Source organism: Strix uralensis, chromosome 3 (genome assembly GCF_047716275.1).
Source record: "Strix uralensis isolate ZFMK-TIS-50842 chromosome 3, bStrUra1, whole genome shotgun sequence".
Classification (NCBI taxonomy): domain Eukaryota; kingdom Metazoa; phylum Chordata; class Aves; order Strigiformes; family Strigidae; genus Strix; species Strix uralensis.
This window is the reverse complement of record NC_133974.1, coordinates 79,908,947-79,930,036: the sequence shown is the minus strand read 5'-3', so window position 1 is coordinate 79,930,036 and position 21,090 is coordinate 79,908,947. Positions and strand designations below refer to the sequence as shown.

At 40.1% G+C, this 21,090-nt stretch overlaps 1 protein-coding gene across 1 annotated transcript in view; it reads left to right on the top strand.

The window, feature by feature from the left end:
* RPS6KA2 (ribosomal protein S6 kinase A2) overlaps positions 1-21,090 on the top strand; it is a 316,658-nt gene that overhangs the window by 12,436 nt on the left and 283,132 nt on the right. The gene's annotated exons all lie outside the window — the stretch shown is intronic.

Here is a 21,090-nt window from a genome sequence, read left to right as displayed (position 1 = left end):
GGGAAAAATCAGAAGGTAGCTCTGCCATCTGTGACTGGGGGGGGGGGGGGAATTCTCAAATGGACATAATTAGACACAAAAGAATTATCATGTTGTCATTGTAGATGTCAAAAATTAAGCTTCTGTTTCTAAGTAGTTATGTGCTTCAAGGGTGCAATTTCTTTTATCCAGGACCCTACTAGTTTTCACTGTTGACTAGAAAGGGAGCTTTGGCTAATAAATTAGTCTGGCTGCATTTGAAGAAATGAGTCAAACCCAGGGCTTCTGTAAGTTTATAGGATGTCTGATCAGTATGTGTCTGTGTTTTGCACTCATTGTTTAACGAAATTATGTTGCAGTTTACAGTGGTGTGCAAAATATCTAGTACTTTTTGTTGGTGCTCTAAATGTGTTTTGGGAGTTGAGGAAGGATGATTACCACTTCTTAAGCACCTGGATGCTTAAACTAGCAGATGTTTTGTCTCATTTGGCTAGTTATTTTTGACAGGTGGCTAGGAAATGTCTCTATGGAAGACAGAGGGTTGCATCAACACCAGAAAAGTGTGGGGCTGAATATAAAGATCTGATGTCTACAGTTGCAGGTGGGTATTGGTACATTATTGCCTATGTGAAGCTAACGGCAAGTTCCCAGCAGTTCAAACTTTGATCCAACATCTATATAGAATTTCTTGCATATTGAAGTTACTTGAAGTGTTGGTATTACGATCAAATGACCTGTTTGTAATTATATGAAATTAAAACCTTAAGTCTTCTAAACATTTTTATTCTGGATATGAGGAGCTTAGTAAATGACGAATTCTGACCCTGCTTAGACCTGTCTCATCCAAAAGGGGTTTGGATTTCCTGATGGGTAATTTTGTCTTCATTTTGTAGCCGTTTTCTCTCTTTTTCCATTGCTATGTTTCTGTGAAGTCAGTAATTAAAGTGATTACTAGGTTCTTTTAGTCTGGTCTAGGATTTTTCTTTCTGTTACCAGACTTCAAAAAGAAAAGGTGAGGGAAAACATAGTGTGTATTAATTTGCGATCATGTGTATGATGGATGACTGAAGTACAGTCTATCCCTTTCATTGATGTCTTGTGTTATTTGTGGTGCCCTGAGTTTTAAGTGTGGTGTTTAACCAAATTTATTCATATTCAGCACTTGAATAAATAGCCTGATCCTTTTGTACACTGTAGCAACCATAGTTCTCACCTCCAGTAACCAGGAACTGGGGGTTCTCAACGCCCACTAATCTAAAACTTTTTTTTAATCCACTTCTCAATTTTCAACTGTGGTGTGAAAGTAATCCTAATATATTTAGTAATACCTTTTATGGAAGAAAATATACAAACAGAACAATGAGAAACACAGTACTGCTGAAAAAGCTGATACACTCTTGTACATGAGATTGTTACCTAAGTGGATTGATTTCTGGTATATGCTAATAAACATGCATATTTAATTTACATAATCTCCTGCATTTTCCTGTAAAAAGTCTTCTATTATGATAAGCAGTCTTGAGAGAGACTTCTTGTACAGTATGTATTATATCAGCTTTTAACACAACTTGCTTTATTAATTTTTTTTTAAGGAGACTAAAGGTGGTGAGTCACCCTTACTAAAGAGAGATGATAGAAAGGAATTAAACTGCAAAAGTAGTGTCTTGGTTACATTAGTGAGCCTTCTGTGTGTGTCTGTCATCTGAAAACTATCTGACTTACACAGGAGAAGCGTACCTGTGAATTTCCACATCCCGCTGTATGCCTGAGGGCTGAGTTACAGACTATAGCACTGGTAGCTAAAGGTGCAGAGCACTCTGCTTGAAGTGCTGCAGCTGTGGTCTTGCAAGGTACTCTGAACGCTCTGCCCAGCTGAATAGGGAAGGAATGGTGTAAGGGGTGTGTGTTTATATACATGCACACTCTCATTTTTGCTTTTAGCTAAAAGGGATGTTTTTGAAATGCTTGGTCTCTTCATCTCCTTTTAAGTAATTTTTGGAGGCCAGGCCCCTTAGAAGGGGGAAAGTAACAGGAGAAGAAGGGTTAGCTTCCTAAAATCAAAGCTAGAGCAAGGCAATAGCACTCCTGAGCCTCCAGCTGCATCTGACACAATGGGCTTCTGGAGCGAGGTCTGTCTACAGCCTGTCTTGCAGCAGCATTGCAGAGGAGCTGGTTGCAGAGATGGGGGTGATGAAGTCCATTCAAAGGAAAGTTTTCCTAGGGCAGCCTCCTTCGGTCTGTCCTGCTTGTCAGCATGCAGTGTGATCCAAAAGTAGCATTGGTTCCTTGGCCCTGTGGGTGCCAGGCAAGGCTGGAGTGAGCTCCATCCCAGCAAGGCTGGGTGTTAGGTAGTTTGATTCACACAGGTGTGTTTGGGGGTTCCTTCTCAAATAAGTTCTCCACAGATGCCTAAATGATCTCTTGCACTGTTAGCAGCCAGGTACTTGGAGAAGATCATGTCAAAGCTGAATACCTAGGCCTGATAGGTATAATGCTGTTCACTTCTAGGGGAAAACTGAAGGAGTACCCATTTCCTTCAAATTTGGTAGGGTTGCTGTAGACTTGCACTAGATGCACAGAGCACATCTGACCCAGAGAATGGAGTCAAAAGATCTGTCATGGCAGGACAATGTGGTGTGTGTCTGGGTTTACTTCTGTATTTAATTACTTTATACTCTTGAATTTTCTGGTGTCAGTTTTCCTAGTCTGGCATGTGGTTTTATCACACTTGGGGTGGGGGGGCACAGAGGATGATCCTGAAAGTCCACAGCATGCCTCTAGTTTCACAGGGAGAAATTTCTTCTAGTGTATGAGAAGGAGCCAGTTGCAGATACTGACACATTTCTGTGGGTGACAGTCTTCTTGAGTGAGTGGGAGATTAATGTGGATTAGAGGTCTGAATAGTGTGAGTTTGCAGTGTGTAGTTAGCTGTTTACAGAAGCAAACTAAGGTAAGTGATCAAATCCTTTAAACATCAGAATCAACAGCCAACAAATACTTAAGCAATAATGTACAATGCCAAATAAATATGACTTTATCCAAACCTGATGCGTATCTCATGCAAGATCTTACTGTGGATATAAAGGTGAATTAAAAGGTGTGACAAGGTGACATCCTTTCTCTTATTTACTGGCTTGAATCCGGCTTGCTTTAAGATTGTATGAAAAGTTTTGCTGTCTGATAGCTCAGTGCTCATAGTTGTGCTGAAGAGTTTGGCATTGTTCAGATTTGTAGAGTGGGAATGGCTGAAGGACTAATCTTTTCTTCTACAGAGCAGTTGTGGTTGCCTGAAACTTGAAGTGTGTTAGTGGGACAGGTCTTGAAAGTCAGTATAGCCTCTGCCATGAATGTGTCTCTTCTGAGCCACACACTTAACGCTAGTGCTCTTTGACTAGGGGAGGGCAGTAACTGCATCTGCCACGATGTTTTGTAGTGGCTTCAAGTTGACAAAGGAAGCAACTCCAAGCATGCCTGTGAAAGACCTAATCCACTGCTATAATGGGGACCTCTAATCTTTTCTTGTCTTTATTCTGCAGGATGTATGCCTTCAGTTGTACAACTTTGTGTTGGTCGAAATGACAGCAGTGAAAGATCCTGACTCTGAAGGCCATGTTTGTGGTGTGTGAGAGAGAAGGAGAAAAGCCTTTGCTCTGGAGGTTGCCATTCAGTAGCTAAAAAATTGCTGGTCTCTGGAGTAAGCAAAGTTGCTGTCTGCTGTGTTGACAGGGGAACAGGGTTGTAATTCCATCTTCAGGACAATGGTGTGAAATGGAGTTGCAATTCCAGTTGAGTGGTGGAAAGGGACACAGTGAGAAGATGCTGAAGCCGTGGTTGGGACACAATGTAAACAATGTAGAGGCTGGTGTGTTAGTGGCAGGACTTGAGCACACCAAGTTTCTGAGCTACTGTTCTCCAAGGTTCTGAAAGAAAACAGCCTCTTAAAAAAGTGGCTGTTCAGCACTAGTGGCAACGTACTCCATCATTCCCTGGTGTCAGTAAGAGACTGACAACTTTCATGTGCAGCAGTATGTAAGGGCTTGCTGGCTAAGGGCAAAGCACATAGAGCTACTTACCTCTTTCCCAATCACTATTTAGTTGTTATGTTGGGAAGAAGGATGCAGTGCTATGTTGTAGCCTTCCTGTCATTTCCATCACTCTATTGATGCTTTCTTTCTGATAGCATTCTTGCTACAAGTGCAATGGAAAAGAAATAGGAACAAAATGAGAAATGTTCCTGCTCTATATTGACAACAGGTGTGAATATTGCCTTTACTGTGCCAACCTTGTAACTTGAGTGTGGGTGCAAGTAGCATGCAGAGGTACTTCAGTTTGCATCTTCTGATGTTTGATAGTGCCCCTGAACTCAGGGTGGCCTTGTCAATGTGGAAAGCTAGTCATCCTGCAGATCAGCACAGTGATGATATAGAGGATACACAAGCAGCAGTGCAAACATGGGGGAACTTATTTCATTGCAAACTACTTTAGACATTTCAACTTCTGTTTCCTTTCAATCAACTAGTGGTGCATATATATGTTTTATAACTTGCTATTGCTCTCAGATTTCCTAGGGCATGATGGGAAGTGGTTTATAGTTCAGCATGTTATGGATGTTCTGTGGATCCTTTTAAACTAAACATCTGTGGCACATTATTCTGTGGTCTTGTGGGACCTCAGATGTTGGAGTTTGCTTCTCCCTTCGTATTCAGCTGTCACCAGCAACCTATGAACAAGATAATGTACCTATTTGCATAATATTTATTTTAGTACCAAGACTATGTTGTGCAAGTTTGATTTCTGTTGCTAGTAGTTTAGCTCAGTATTGCATCTTAAGGTTATGTTTTTGTTAAGTAAAGGAGCTCAGGATACTACAATGTGTTATGGTATGTAAAAGAGGATCACAAGTAACAGTAAGTATGGTAACCACTGAATAAATGCAGTGATGTGCACAATGATGACACAAAACTTCATGCTAATGACATCACCACTACCTCTTCCTGGTAGTCTTTGGCCTTGATATGCCATTCTTTTTTGGAGATAGCTGTGTAGAAGACACTAAAGGGAGAGCATTAGATAAATGTTGTAGTGTCGGTTGACAACATACTGATGATTAGAAGAGGGCTTGATGGCAATGCCTCCCCTAGAACTAGTTGGTGTAGCATCTGTGCTTCAAGTTATGGCAGTTCTCTCTTCCCCCCCCTGCTTTCTATCCACAGTATACTTGCCAGTGAAGCAGGATATTTCCTCCTGGATTCCTGCTGTAGTAAGTAATTGTTCAGCTCCAAGAGTAAGCAGTTAAGTTTTTGAGTTGCTTTGAGTTTGCTCCTGTGATCTAGCTTCCATGATTCATACTCCTGCTTGCCAACTGGAGTTAGTGTAAGGCTTAATTAAATGTGTAAAACATTTTGAACTTACTGAGTCATTTTCCTGAAATATGGGTTGTCATGCTGTGTGTAGCTGGCAGACTTGCACACCTTTTTGGTTCTCAGAGCCAGCTTTGAATAAATAATTGGCTTTGGGCAGGGGGGGTGGGTGGGATATTTGGTGTACATACTGTCAGCCTTGAAGTAATTGTGTAAAAAAGAATATTTAATTAATAATTTACAAAGACTTAAGACTAATGGGTATATACTTAGTGTGGAAATGAAAAATGCGTTCTTTTGTTTGCTTTGTGCTCATTGTAGGATTTCAAAACCTTAGAGGCCTTGATGTCTACATGAAGCTTATACAATCCTATTGATGAAGAAGATAGGCAGAATCCATCTGCTGTCCCTGGAACAATGCATCTTTTCTGGATTTGAAATAGGAATTTGAAAAATTATCTTCCTGTCAGGCAAGCAGGAGTCCTGAAGTGAATCAGATCAGCCAGGGATGTCTCTAACATTGTGACTTCTGGATCCTCACTTTGACTTCTCTAACTTTAGTTTTGCAATAAACTTCTTTTGTAAATGTAGCTTGAAGAACCTGAATATTTTAATCTCTAACTGTGGCAAAGAATGGGAAACTCACTAGGATGTCTGAATTTAGGAGAAAGGAAAATTTAAGTTCTGCTTATAGAGTAACTGTTTATCTCTTAACTGACTGATGATTCACTGTTGTGACTGATTAGATCAGTAGGAAATTATTCTTTGTTCTTACAGATTTTAGCAGGTTCTACTAGTCTTTCTTTTAACAGTTCTCTTAAAGCTGTCTAACTTGCCCCAAGAGCTTTGAGAGAAAACTTGACCAAGTTTCTTTGAAAAGCCTGAAACAGGTGTTTAGAGTTCCAGATCTTGTAGACTGGCAACATATTGTAGGGACCTGACTGTTTTAATCTTTAACTTTTCTAGTAGTACAGCTGCTAACTAAGTAATTGTACCCTGGGCTCTGATTACAGGTACAGAGTGGGTTGGCGTGGCAACCTGTTGCTTCTCTTGCCCAAGAACTGTTTTATCTTTACACCAGAGCTCACTTTTGGGAATATCTAGAGCTATAGAAAGTGCTTGATTACATGTTTCAAATGGCAGCTTCATCAGTTTGCCAGGCTTGGTGCTGGGACTCTGGTGGTTCTTGCAAGGTGGTGTAAGGGGGTAGGCACAGGATGTTTTCTTGGGAGCTATCTGACCCTTAACCCCCCCCACCTGCTGTGGCTGGAGTGGAAGATCTCCTGACTATTGTAGAATGAGTTAAAGTAGGCTTAAAAAACAGAAATGCCTTCCATATTTCTTCTGTGCTGTTGTTGGGGGTTTTTTTGTAGCGCTCTATGTGTTGTAGCTGTTCTCTAAATATTCCTACGTAATCGTCTGTGTTGCCTTCAAGGCTTTACAACTACTTTGTTGTTTTTATGTTAGTTTCTTGATGGCCTTTAAAAGTGCATTGCAAGCATACTTACAGACAACAAGTGGACAAAATGAACTTTACCATCTGGTGACTTAACTGTGAGTACCAGTGAAGCTTGTAAGCCTGCCTTCCAGCTGGTTTTGCTTATGTCTCCGTTATGAATGTGAGGTAAATGTGGTTCTGGACTAGCAAGTTAACTTTTTTTTCCTCTGTAGATATTAAGGGAGAGAGCTTGTTGCCCTATGTCAATCTACTGAGCCTCCTCTTAAATTTGGCAATTTATTCCTGGCATAGTAATCCTTGTCCTTGCTGAAGGTCTTGGCCTTCAGCTTTATTCATAGAAAGACAGCTATATGCTTACTTATCCAGCAAGAAAAGTATGCGTGCAGTCCAAATGTTTCCAGTGTGCTTATGCAGGTGAATTTGAGCAGAGCTTCTGATCCTTCCCATTGAGCAGAGGTGCAGTATCTCAGCTGTACAGCTGGGATGAAATCAGTCCCAGGCCCTGGGAGAGAAGTGGACCATTAAAATATTGCTTTGCCTAGCTTGCTCTTCCTTCCTTTTTTCATTTTTTAACTGATGTAGATGCACCCTGTGTGAACAGTTGGAAGAGCTTCTTTCTATGAGACATAGCAGCTCCATATCTCTGGCTGCCAGCTGGGGAAGTGTTTAATGACACCATAAGCACTATCAAGGCAGATGCTGACTGCAGGAGAATCGGTGTTGGACTGTTTTCCCTAGCTGTCTGGTAATGGCTTGTGCCATTTTGACGAGGAAATCTAACTTGGATTAGGGTGTTCCTTTCATAGTAATAAAAGATCTTCTGGAGAATGGGGAGCACCTGCAAATCCTGTTCGCTTGGTTGTAGCAGACAATACAGGTGCTGGATGCCTTCCCTGCGGCAGCTGCAGGGTGATTATGAATTCTTGTCTTCAGCTCACAGCAAACTTCAGCTTCATATTTCTTTGTCCCAGTGGACAGAAAGACCCTCTGAAAATCTGTGCTACTGTTGATTTGCTACTAGATCATCTGGAGATGTCTTGGAAAAAGTGGGGTAGCTTTTCCTGCACTGTTTCTCTTGACTCTTAATTCTTCTGCAGTTATACTTGGGCATCATGCAATGTCCAGACAATACTGCTCTTGGTCCCTTGATTTTACGTTTGCTAACATGCATTGTTAAAACTGTCTTTCATATCTCTTTAAAAGTAAAGGAAAAGTAAGATCATGTAATGGAATACTGATTTTTTTTTTTTTTTTTTTTCCTCTCCTGTTGGGCTTTTCACAGCCAAACAAGTTGAATGTTTTCAGAAAATATAATGAAAACTGGAGTTTCACCTGATCTCATGACTCCAGAGATTTAAAGAAGATACGAAACACTGAAAGACCTGCTTATGGGGCTTGGGAGCATATAGCTTTTGTACAGAAGAGGTCTCCTTGCTTATGGTCTCGTCAACAGAAAACCCCTTTAGTCTTTCAGTCTCTGGCCTAGGGACTGTTTCTGGGCCTGAATAGCTGATTTTCTGATAAAGCTTATGGCTGAAGACTGTATGTGTGCTACAGCTTAGTAGAGAAGGGATATTGCTGTCCTTCGTTTGAAGAAGAGAGGCCTGCCTCGGTGGCCCAAGGTATTTTACATGTAGATTTGAAGAACAGTAAGGGTTTTTTTGATCTGGTGGGAAAAGTATTGTCTTTATGAGTCTAGAAGAAGTCAAGAGTTTACCACACTCCTTATGGAGAGTCAGCTACTGATCTGGGCACCTAAACCTATCTGCATGTTGTATATGGCAAGTTACTGTAACAAAGAATATCTTCAAGACAGAAATTAATAACTTCATTGTTTCTCCTTGTTTCTGAAACATTTTGATTTCATATATGGCAACATAAATAGTAGACTAAATCTGTTAAAGGAGAAGCAAAAGAGCTTCCTGTGTGAATTCTCCAGTTCTCACAAGAACATGGATATGGGAGACCAGGAGCAGTTTTCCTCGCTGCTTGAAGACATGGAATGGGCATAACTCACTCCTCAGGTGAGTATATTGCAGGGGGCTGAGTGCACTTAGTTGCTGTGATGCAGTTCAACCTGTGTGAATTAGCAGAAATATTCAGTGACTGAAGGTGGTACCAGCTGTATACAAAGGTGTTTTGATGCATCCGCTTGTTTTGTTTTGGTGGTTTTTTTTTTTTTTTTTCCCCCTCTGATCTTCTGACTAATTTGAAGAATAAAGCTGAGGCAGCTCAAACATAAAAGTTTAAACCCCAGAGGTTTGGATGCTCATGGGAAAAACTGGATTAAAATAATTTTTATCATGTGTTGCTGTGGCACAACATGGGACTGCACAGGGCTACCAGACTTGTGATGGGTAGATGTGACTTTTGCTTAAGCAAAGCAGAAATTTAATTTAGATTTTGAGTATTAGCCTGATGAGATGGATTCAGACATGTTCTTACTCAGGTTAATTAGCATTTTAATATAACATGATACCTGGAAACATCCATAAGCAGAAGGACTGACTGAAGCAAAAAGTCTGTTGGGTACCTCCATCTGTGGTATGGGAAATGTTGCCTCTCCTGTTCTGTGTCTATATTAGTCACAAACATCTTAAGTGACTGGGTTTTTGGGAGGTTTTTCTGGGGAGAGAGTGCAGACACGCAATGTACGCCTTGTGTCTTTTAAAGTTATTTGAATACATTACACTTCTGTAAAATGCACACTGAAATAATTTCAGATAACATGATGTGCTGATCTGTAGCTGCTTGTGCTCTTTCTGCAGCTGTGGGATAGAAAGGTTCAGTACCAGGAGTAGCTAAGGGATGTCAACATGAGCTTTAGCTAGTGTCTGAAGACCCTAACATGTACTGCTTTGGATGTATTATATTTTCTTGAACTAGCTTGACTGAAGCTAGCAAATAAACTGCAGTCACATCTTCTAACTGCAGTGTGGATGTGTCTGCAGTCTGTTGCCATGGGGACAAAGCTAAGTCTTGCTTTAAAGAATTGTACTGGAAACTCCCGTACTTTAAGACTGCTTGACCTGTAAGCCAGTAATCACGCAGCAGTCTGTTGCTGAAGGCTGCCAAGGTTAATAGACTTGATTAGATCTTTAGCCTGTTCCTAGAGGAGCAACACTTACAATCACACTGATAGTATTCCAAAGCTACTATTAGGGATGTACTATGGCCAGCTTCAGTCAGACTTGAAAGAGGGGTAGGCACTTAGACCTTTTCAAAGGTTTTGTGAAAGTTGACAGATAAGCAGAGATGAAAGACTCAAAGCAGTGCCCTACCAAGGGAAGAAAAGGCAGAACTGTACTTGTCCACAAGCTAGTGTGTACTATTCAATGAGATAAGCAGGCTAGGAAACCTGTATGCTATGTCCTGGTCCAAAAAGGCAAGAGGAATAAAGAAGTCTGAGGGACAACAGCCATAAATCTGTTGAGAAAAACAGGCTCTGTTAGTTCTGCTTCTTGTAGAACAACTTTAACTTACCTTTCTTTCTGGGAAATTTTATGTTCCCAAAATTAAGTACAGAAGTTTGACAGCTTTGTTTCCCTACGGAGACCAAATTGCACTTACTGCAGCTACACCTTGACCTTTTTAAATCTTTCTTTGATGTAGTTTCAAGACTAGCTCAGGTTTGAGAGAGAATACATTTTAAAGACAAAACATGTCGTTTCTTAATTTTTGTCAGAACAAAAAGCATTTTTTGTTCTTGTTAAGCGCTATGCAGACATGAACCTTATTTGCCTAGAAGGAAAGCACAATGCAGTGCTTCAGAAATACTTGTTTTCAGTATGTGCCTGTGCTAGTTGAGCCCTACTGTACCGCGGGCAATGCTGACATCTAGTGCAGGTTCAGTAAAACTGAACAGTCGGCTTTTGAAGCTCCTGCAAAGTTCAGTAAAATTTACTTTAAATTTAGGATGTCGTAAAACTTTTAACGTTTAACAGCTTACCTGTTTGGAGATCAGATATCTCACTTGTATGCTTCACTCGTCTTTCTAGCAGCTAGCAGAACTTTTGCTTTAGTGAGCAGTGCAACCTTGGGAGTCTGATGTTTTAGAAATGTGGTCCCTTGTTACCTGGGGTGACTTCCTTTCCCTAGCTGAGTTTAGGCCATCAAAGACATATTTCTATATTATTTAAGGCCAACATCCACCCTGTTTTCTACAGATGCAACTGTCTTAGTCACGTTACTGTCACGCTTTGGGCTTGTACTACTGAGATGAAAGTAGTACAAGCACAATACTGTGCCTTTTAATTAGCGGTAACAGAGTGTCTCATCTTGAAGGGAAGAGAGCAGGTCTTGGAGAGTTGAAACAAACCCAAAAAGCAGGGTGAAGCTTAACCATAGCAACTAAGTATTTCTAGTCTTGAAGTTAAGCTATTGCAGAGCTTCCAGATAAATTTTGTACATCTGTGTTTTAAACTACTTTGTGATGTGTCTTGTATCCTTATCCTGTAAAAAAACTGCATGTGGTGTAAGTCTGTTTCAGATAACACCAAGGTGCATCTTGAAGAATAAGTATCGTAACTATAATTATTTATATTACTGTAGCAATAGTTTATCTTAATACTCTGCACAGCCATACCCTAGCCAAGCATTAAAAGAAATAGCTTTCCCTCTCCCCAGACAAACTGCAACCCCTAATTGCCTCATTTCTGCCAGAGTCTGAGTCCCATCTAACTTGAGAGCGGCTCCTGCTTTGAGCATAAGATTGGTCTAGATGACCTCTAGAGGTTGTTTCTAGTCTAAATGATTCCAAGAAGTAGGATTTTACCCTCTCTTTTCCCCCTGTTCTGGCTTTAAAGAGTGAGGAAGGATTAAATCTGTGTTTCATCTTAAATCACAGTCTGCCATTTGAATGGAAGGTGCAAGGGAAGTGCTAGTTGTTTCTTAACTGAATAAATTACCACATTGTCAACTCTTTCATGGTGTTGGGAACATCATTGCAGGGACATAGCAGTGTTGCAAACCACAGTAACTGTGGTGCAGTGTAGGGATCTGACAGTGAGACTGGCACTAGGTAACCTGGGTACGGTTGTCAGTTTAAACTTGGTAGGGTTGGAATGCTGTTTGGGATGCTGTACCTAACTGGGTGATATGTATTAGTCCCAGTGTTAGAGCTCAGTTCAGGTCAATCTCAAGTAGGGTTTCAATGAGGCTTTTTGATATTTGTAGTATATGCATTCATCTTACTCTTTTCAAATTTCTTAGTTTCAGCTATTCCATCTTTTCAGTCTGTTGCTTAGATCTACAGCACATTATTTTAAGCAGCAACAGTAGTGACGCAAAGTGTAGCTCATCATGGGGTTTTAAGCATGTTTGTTTCCATCATATCCTGTGCTGCATTGAAGTGTGGCCAGCAGGTTGAGGGAGGTGATTCTCCCACTCTACTCCCCTCTCATGAGATCCCACCTGGAGTACTGTGTTCACCTCCGGGGCGCACAACACAAGAAGGTCATGGACTTGTTGGAGCAGATCCAGAGGAGGGCCATGAAGATGATCAGGGGGCTGGAGCACCTCCCCTGTGAGGACATGGTTGGACTAGATGATCTTCAAGGTCTTTTCCAACCTAGATAATTCTGTGATTCTGTGATAGGCTGAGACAGTGGGATTGTTCAGCCTGGAGAAGAGAAGGCTCCAGGGAGACCTTATAATGGCCTTCATCAGGGAGTGTAGTGATAGGACGAGGGGTAATGGTTTTAAACTGAAAGAGGGTAGACTTAGATTAGATACAAAGAAAAAATTCTTAACTGTGAGGGTGGTGAGGCACTGGAAGAGGTTGTCCAGAGAGGTGGTGGATGCCCCCTCCCTGGAAGTGTTCAGGGCCAGATTGGACGGGGCTTTGAGCAACCTGGTCTAGTGGAAGGTGTCCCTGCCCATGGCAGTAGGGTTGGAACTAGGTGATCTTTAAGGTCCCTTCTGACCCAAACCATTCTATGATGCTGATATGGTCCCTTTGAAAGAGGTATGGGGAGGTACTTCTCGCCTCATCCCCTTATGCATGGCTACCTCTGCTATCAAACCACCTCAGAGGTATTGTGCCACTACGCTGCAACAAGAGCCTTGAGTTGCAGTGCGTAACTATAACCTATAGCTAGAGCAATAAAACTTTTCTGGAGTAATGAGTAAGCTTGTTTAAGCTTGCAGTAACTTTGTCCAACAGTAGAGGTCTGTCTTGTTTGGAAAAAGGATTTTTATCAGTTAAGAATGAATCATTACAGGAGAACTTGAATATCTCTTCAGTTATTTTAGGGTGGAGTTTTCTTTTTGTTTCTTTGAATACCGATTTAAACTTCTTTTAATAAGAACTGGTCTGAAAGTGCTGTATGCGGTTTGGTGAATCACATGTGCCAGTTAGTTGGGAAATTCTGGCAGTCACAGAGCAGGTGTGAGAAGCCCTAACTGGACGCTTAAGCCTGTGCTCTGTCCCCAGCCCTGGTAGCTGAGAACAAAGCTAGAAACCAATGCCAGAATTTTGGAAGTGTGGATGGCTAATTGCTAGGACAAACCACAGCTGGGAAGTGAGCCTGTCCTCCTCTTGAAGCTTTCAAGTCAGAACTGAATTCCCTTCCAGAAAATAGGATTTAGCCAAACCCCAGGTATTTGGTTTCAGATAGGCACCAGTGGATGAAAATTCGTGGCTAATGTTAGACAGGAATTGTTAGAGTAGATGATCATAGTTGTTCACAATTACAAAGCTTCCGCCAGAATTTTTAGATTTCAGCCCAAATCAGCTCTAAGTATTCTCCATATCCAATTATCTGTTAGGTCTATGAATTGAGGGACTCTGTACAGTTCAGAAATTGTTTCACAAGCCCCTAAAAAGCCCAGGTCTCTAGTGTAGGTTTTCTGTGTTACTTAAGACTCAAACCTTCTCTAGTTCTGGAATCATTATCTATTGAAGTATGTGATCCTTCCTTCTCTAACCCCTTGGTTATAGTGTCCTGGTATATTTCCCTTTAAGTGTGATGTTGTATTGCATTGAGCTGTTGGAAGCTTACTTTTGGTTTTGCTGAAGATGAGTGACCTCAGTGCAAACACAGAAGGTGCCATTTCTGAGTGAAAACAGTGTTAGTTCCTGCTAATCATCTTGCAAGTAAAGCATCTTACAACTTGGATAATACACAATGCATAGATCATTCTTTTGTTCCCTCCATCCAAACTTCATGCATTTTGCTATTAATCAATATAGACTTCAAAATCCTGTTTCCAAATTCCTTCCTAATTTTGCAGATAAGAATTTGTGAGAGGCAAAATTTCCACTGTAACATCATGACCATAGGTGAACTGGTCTCTCATGTTAAGATTTAGCAAATTTGTTCTGCAGTGATTGTTCTTCGGGTACTTGTCAGTACAGAAATTTTGAAAGGTAAACACAGTGCATAATGCTGCATAAATTAATTGGATATCTGAAAGTATATCAAATTTAGCTGAAGGTTACAGGTTTTTTCTGTTCAGTGCAAATACAGTCCTGCATTAGCTAATCCTCAATCAAACAGATCTTGCAGTTGCCTAAATCAATCTGCAGCTTATTTTATTGCTGTCTTCCTGATTTTGGTTTACATGCATGCTTTAAATACAATTTCAGAATCATCCAGTATTGATGGTATTTCTGCTGCCTTGTTCCTTTTAAAATTCTGGATCCTCTGTCACCCCTGCTTGTGAATTTTCCAAGCATTAATCCCCTTGTGCATTGTTTTCAGGTGACTTACTGTAGGTTATGACCCACTGCCAAAATGACTGGAATTAGAACAAAGAGTGTAATTGCACTACCTTACATGAGATTATAACATTGGCAATGGGAAGGGATTTTGTTTTTTTTTTTAATCTATGAGTAAAGAACTTGTGTGTTGTCATTGTGACTTTATATTCTGCATTCACATTTTTAGTACATCCACAATAGAAGAATAACAGTGTCTTTAATCAGGACATGAAAAAGCACAGAAGGTGACTAGAAGAAGATTTTTTTAAAAATCAGTACTGTAGCTATTTCTAGAAATCTCTCTTCAAAATTCTGAACAGTATGCAGGTACAGCCTTCTGTTAACTATTGTGCCACTGTGTGTGTACCTGTGGGAGGTGCAGAATACAGGCTTTGGAGCATCAACCCTCTTTCCGCTTGTGAAGCGTACAGGAGGTACTGCAGGCGGGAGGAAGCAGATAGGCTGTTTAACAGCAAAGCTGTGCCACTGTGCTGATTTTTTTTTTTTTTTTGTCATTTGGAACCCTGTGTTCAATTCCAGTCCCTTCACCTTTGAAAGAGCATAGTGAAACATGGTTATTGAGACCAAATAGTTCACAGAAAATTATTAAAGGAATGGAAAAAAACTGAGAGGAGAGGGGAAGAATATTAAACCTCTTTAGTTAAAGGTGAAAGATGTAAGAGATGGTTCTTTTGGTTTGTGTGTTTTCTTTTCATGTAGAGAAGTGAAGATCAACCAATTTAAGAGGCAATTTTAAACTCTTTTCTACGTGTATGTCTAAAATGTGCAAGTATCACGGCTAAAATTAAAATGCAGGTAGAATCAAATGAATGCTAATAAATGAAGAGAATAGAACTATGTATGTATTTTATCCTGAAGGAAAGATGTGACATATTTCCAGTTGTGGGTGCTCTGGTTTTCTCTGAAGTTTCTGGCTGAAGCCATGTATTACTTCTGTTTCTATATCCTGTATAGCTATGAGCAAGGTTATAAGGGTTATCAATGTAATAAATAGCTTCTGTAACTCTGAAAATGTATCCTTTTAGATCATCTGTAATCTTAGAATAATCACTGTCCAAAAAAAAGATGCCCAAGAGAAACACACTTGTTAGAGCACTCTGAGTATATTCAGAGATGTAAGCCTGAATCTGAGGCATTCGCTTTGGATGATAGGCTTTCCTCCTATTTCTGAATTTCCATGAATTCATCTTTACGGTGATTAGTGTAATAAGAACAGTATATGGTATAAAATTTTATCCATTCTCACACCAATTTAACCACCTCGATTATTCACTTGGATTTACTCTGCCTATTGTAAAGTCAGGAGAAGTTAAGAATCTATGTTCAAAATCTGACCTTCCACAGCTTTTGGAAGTCTTAGTTTCTAGGCCAATAATAATTTACTGAAATGGTGTATTTCTAGTCTATCTCAAAATAACCTATCTACCATAAAGACATGAAACACCAGCCTAAAGCATAGAAACCCTATGCAATTCCAGGTCATACAGAGCTGAATGATCAGTTACTCCTCCCGCAACAGTTCTAAATTTATAATTTCCCTTGTTAATAAATGCAGTAGAAAGTGAAGAGTAAAATGTGATTGGGAATCATCTTGTGATTGTCTTCAAATGTGTGTGGCTTTTGGTAATCAGATAAACTATGCGTGTATGTAGAGAAGTATGGTGTTAAGGATGTATCCATAGCCTGCAGCCTTTTGGTATCCTGTTGCTTTGTTCATAACTTCCATTCCCTTCCCATGCCTCCTGCAAGGGATGTGTCTAGTGGTATGTATGTGAGGCTATAGGGAGACTGTGAGAAATGGACACAGAACTGCATGCAACAGGACAGGAAAAATTTGTGCATGTGGGTATTTCCCCTCCCTGCACTCCTTAACCCTGTCACCTACATCGGTGTGTATGCAGAGGTGCCCCTCTTTGTCTTCTTTCAAACTTAAGTATAGGCCTTGGCTGTATTAGAAATGAGGTACAGTCATCTCATGTCTTAACTAATGTGGGTTTTGCAACCGGTATGCACAGTGTAAAGTCCTAATTAACTCAAGCTTAGTTAAAAACAGGCCAAAATTTCAGCAGAGCCTTGAATCATAATGCATCTCTTCAGGATAACCTGATTTTTTGTATTCTGAGGGGAAAAAAAACCCCAACACTGTGAGTATGAATTATTGTGAGTTTGTATGAAATTTTCTTGGATGTTGAAAAGATTTGCAAATGGCCAAACTAAGCATCTTCTTTCAATAGCTGCTGTGTACTGATGTTGCTTAAAAAGGTTTGTAAATAGAAATCAACTTGAAGATGACTTGTACTTATAATACAGACTTAGAGAAACTACGTGGAGCATTCTACCCTTGCAAAAGTCTGTAATAAAGAGGGGAAAGAAAAGTCTGCATCAAACCTTGATCACAGTGTCCAAATTCACAGCAGAATGGGGAGTGAATCCCTTAAAACCTTGGCTATAAGACTCCTTAAGCTTTGGGGTACAACAAGTTTCAAGAAATAAAATAGGCTTATCTTCTCTTAAAAAGTTGTTCTGATTTCCCTTTACAGTACTTCTACATCCATGTAGTACGTCTACAGCCATGATGTAGCCATGTTTCTTTTTCTCTCTTTAATTGCAGAGGTGACTTTTTGTGTTTCTGGTATGAAGGTGATGCAGTCATTTCTTGATTAAGTGTCCCAAAACATAACTCAGAGGTTCTTATGGCAGCAGGGAGACAAAGCAGGTTCTGTGGAGAAGCTTATATCCTTGTTTTAGTTGCAGTCATCCTTGGTATCAGTCCCATGGGAATCTGCCTTTGTGTTGGGTGTTTGGGAAGGTGGGAGGGGAGAGGGGGGTTTATATGAGAGTTGTTTTGAGAGCTGGAGCAAGGTCTGCCAGGCAGTGATGTTGGCTAATTAGAACAGAAGGGAAAAATCATGTGTGAATGCCGCTGTCTGTAGTGGGCACTTCCAAGGCCAAACTGCTATGGATTTTGGCATTGTTTATTTTGGAAGAGGAGTGGAGTTCTCTTTTCCAAGGTCAATGCTTCTGATTTTGCTACCATGTATTTAGTGCTATCCAGAAAACAGGCAATATGCCCTGTGTTCTGCTTCCTCATTTGTCTCTCAAGGTGGCTCTCAAGGAACTGGAATTGGTGTATGAGGACAGAAGAAGAAAAGAAAAAGATGTTTCATACCTCTAGCCTTTTGAGTGGGAGGGGAGAGAAGAAAGTCTTCTGCAATCCAAGCTTTTTGATCAAATATACTCAGTTTGCATCTTTTTTTAAGTACCTGTTCCTAAACATAGCTTGAAACAGATAGTCATGCTGGAATCTTTCTTGATCAAAGTTATTAATGATCTGTAAGAGAGCAATATCAGTTTATTTGCTGTGTAGCCCCCGTTATCTTGAATAGATTTGCACTAGGAAGTTATCTGGAGTACAAGAGAAATCTTTTTTTGTACCGTAAAGGAAAGAATTCACTCCTCTGTGTGTTGACCTCAAGTAACTGAGGGGGAGAACTTGACAAAAACTTCAGTTTTGTTTTTTTGAGTATGCAGATCAATAGCACCATGAGCAAAGACCTTTGGACCCCAGCGGCAGTGTGAGTGTTGGTAGCTGCCATGATGACCTTGCTATGGGTTTGCTGGTAGGGTTGTAAGAAACGGAACTTGAGTCCGAAAGCTACTGGTTTTGTTGTTGCTGTCATGGCTTGGTCCAGTGGTCGGACATTGGGGAAAATTCTTCTCCTTGCTCATAAGGGCCATGTGTCAGGAACCGGGCTTCTGTGTGTTGGATGGGAAGCCTTGTGACTGACAGTGGAGCCGGTGGGCCTTCCCTTTGAGAACTGGGGCCTGAGCATGTTCTCAGTAGAGAAGTTCAGCGTTAGGGTTACCATGAGTTGCGTGTTCGAAGCTGTTGCTCTTAAAGGTAACGTTTATTGTTTAGGGTGTCCAACTTAATCTTGAGAAATTATTTCAGAGTCCCTTGCCTAAGCACAAACTAATACTGGTGGATTTGATCTGATATTTACTAATTTATTGACTAATTTTTTCAAGGGGTCAACTAACCAGGGAAGAAACTGGCTTGTTTTAGAAATTCTTCTGGCATTTTGTAAGTTTGTGAATTTGTAAATCAAAACAGAAGGTAAAATGGAGAATTGTCAGCTACAGGGACCGATATTTGGTTAGAATTACTGATAAAACAGTTTAACATTATTTTTTTCAAATTGTGCTTCCTCTTACACTTCTGTCTTACCTGTGTGAATTAAAGCAGGAAGGTGTTTTATCTTTTCAGGTATGACTTACCAAGAAAGGTAACTTAAATAGGTGTAGAAAAGGGTATCTGTGATACCACCTACCTTTGTATGGTACTCTTTAATATTGGTTATAGCGAAGAGTAACACTGTACTTAAAGAAAAATGTGAGCTATATTTGTCTTTAATATAAACCACTGTAACAGATGCTATATATGCAAAACTAAATACAGCCATGGAATACATTGTTCCTTCTTCAGTCTTGGCTAGCTAGCTTGTCTTGGGATGCTAATGCCATCTTTCCCATGAGAGTTAGTATTAGATGGGAGCAGGCCTGCTAAGAACTGTGTAGTTCATAAAACAAAAAATACTTCATTTAAAAAAAAAAAAATGTGGTGTTTCTTCTGTTGGTTAGGTCAGAAAGAGCAGGTAAGCGTTCATTGATGGATGAAGCATCTTTGATTTAAATTGTCCAAGCAAATCTCATGTAGCATAAAAGAGCACGCAGACTTGAAAAGGGCGAGTAGCAGTACCTGGATGTAAAGATGTTACGCATGTGGAGTTTGGAGAACTTGTTTGTTTGTAAATGTTGCATTTAGCTGAAAGAACTGTGAATAAGCAGAAACTGTACGTGTTACGTCTGCCACATTTAACAAAAAGCAATTATCTACCATAGTAATGATGACAGAATTCCAAATGTATTCAGACACACATAAATACCTAAAAATAATGCTAAGGTATGTCTTAATTCCTCAATGTTTTTCTTGATTTTAAAAAAAGAAAAGCCCAGAAATTCAGAATTATAGCTGAAAGTCTACCTTTACCTGTAATGCAGCTATTTTCCAAAAATGGGTTATGTGTTAGAAGGCATAAAAGAATGTCTTTATGGTACTTCCAGCTTAAATCTAATTGTTTAGCTTGAGATAACACTTTGAAGAACTAGGTGAAGCTAAAGACTGGGATGATGGTATGTTATGTCAAAGGAAGGAAGTATTTTGAATTTATTTTAAGAGTCTCTTCAAAGTATTTTGATTTGCATATATTGAGGAGAACTTTGCATCCTTTATGGATGTGAGAGCAGAAATAGAAATGCAGCCAAATAATTACAGTCTGGAGAACTGAAACACTAAGTCAATGCTGTTTGACTCTGGTAAGCTCATAGCTAGAAGTTGAGATGCTAAGAAGTGGTGCAAATCCTGGTGAACTGGAGTAAGAATTGTGAATTTTAATTTAAAAGTAATATGGTTCTTGGTAATGCATACTCCAAAATTGCAGGGTTTTTAAACCATGTAACTTGAACAGTTCCAAGTTAGGAAAAAAGAAGCTTTCCCTTTTATAGCAGAAACTATTGAGGAAGATAGTAGGGTTGCGATTTATATTCCTGCTGTATGTGTGCAGGTGGCTTTTATGGTGTTTTCATCATCCTGTTTTTACAGGTATCTTGGATTCTTTTCCACCTTGCACAGTGAGACTTTTCTAAGAAATGTTCTTGTCTTTTATCAAAATTGCACCCAAAGGCTTCAAGCATAAAAGAAATAAAACCAAAGAAATAGCCCCTGTCTTGCTGCTCAGATTCCCCAGTTGCCAGTTTGGGAACCATTTCTTGAAATGGGACTTGGAATCATATTCTTGGCATTTTCTAGACAGATACCTTTCTGGTATAGGATGCTTCTCAGAAAACTTGTCGGCAATTCTCCACCTGTCAGGCTGAACACCTGATGGCCAGAAGATCTTCTAAATGCTTTTACCAGGTCTACTGCTTACCTTCAGCTTTGGTTTATCTCAGTGGCTGCCTGGGCCTGTGTTTTTCTCATGACCAATACTCTGACACTTCTCTTCTGTGACGTTGTCAGTGTGCCTTTTTGGTAGGACTTGGAATTTCTCATTGGTGCACAGTGGCATCAGTTGTCAGAGTATGGTTCTGCGCTTTGCTGCAGCTGTGATTTGCCTGTCATATTTGGCCCTCCCTTAAATACAAAACTCTGCAGCTAACTTCAAAACTCCAGTTTCCATGGCTCACCTTAGACCTTGCCGCTTACTGGAGGTTAAGTATGTATGCCTCCATAGGAGTGGAACTTTGCAGTGACATTTGAGAGTGTTTGTGGTACATGAGCTCCTGAAGAACAGGACAGCAGGAAGGCAGAGGAACAAATACAGCTCTTGTGGTAAGAAAATGAAGCAAACAGCAGAAACATGACAGAGGTGGACTATTACAGGTTTGAGTTTGGGGTTTCTTTTTCATCTGCAGCTTGTGTGAAATAATATTTGTAGTATTAAAACAAGAGATGGAGATTTGGGAGTGACTGACAGTGTTTTGAAGAAATTCTCCTCATAATACATTTC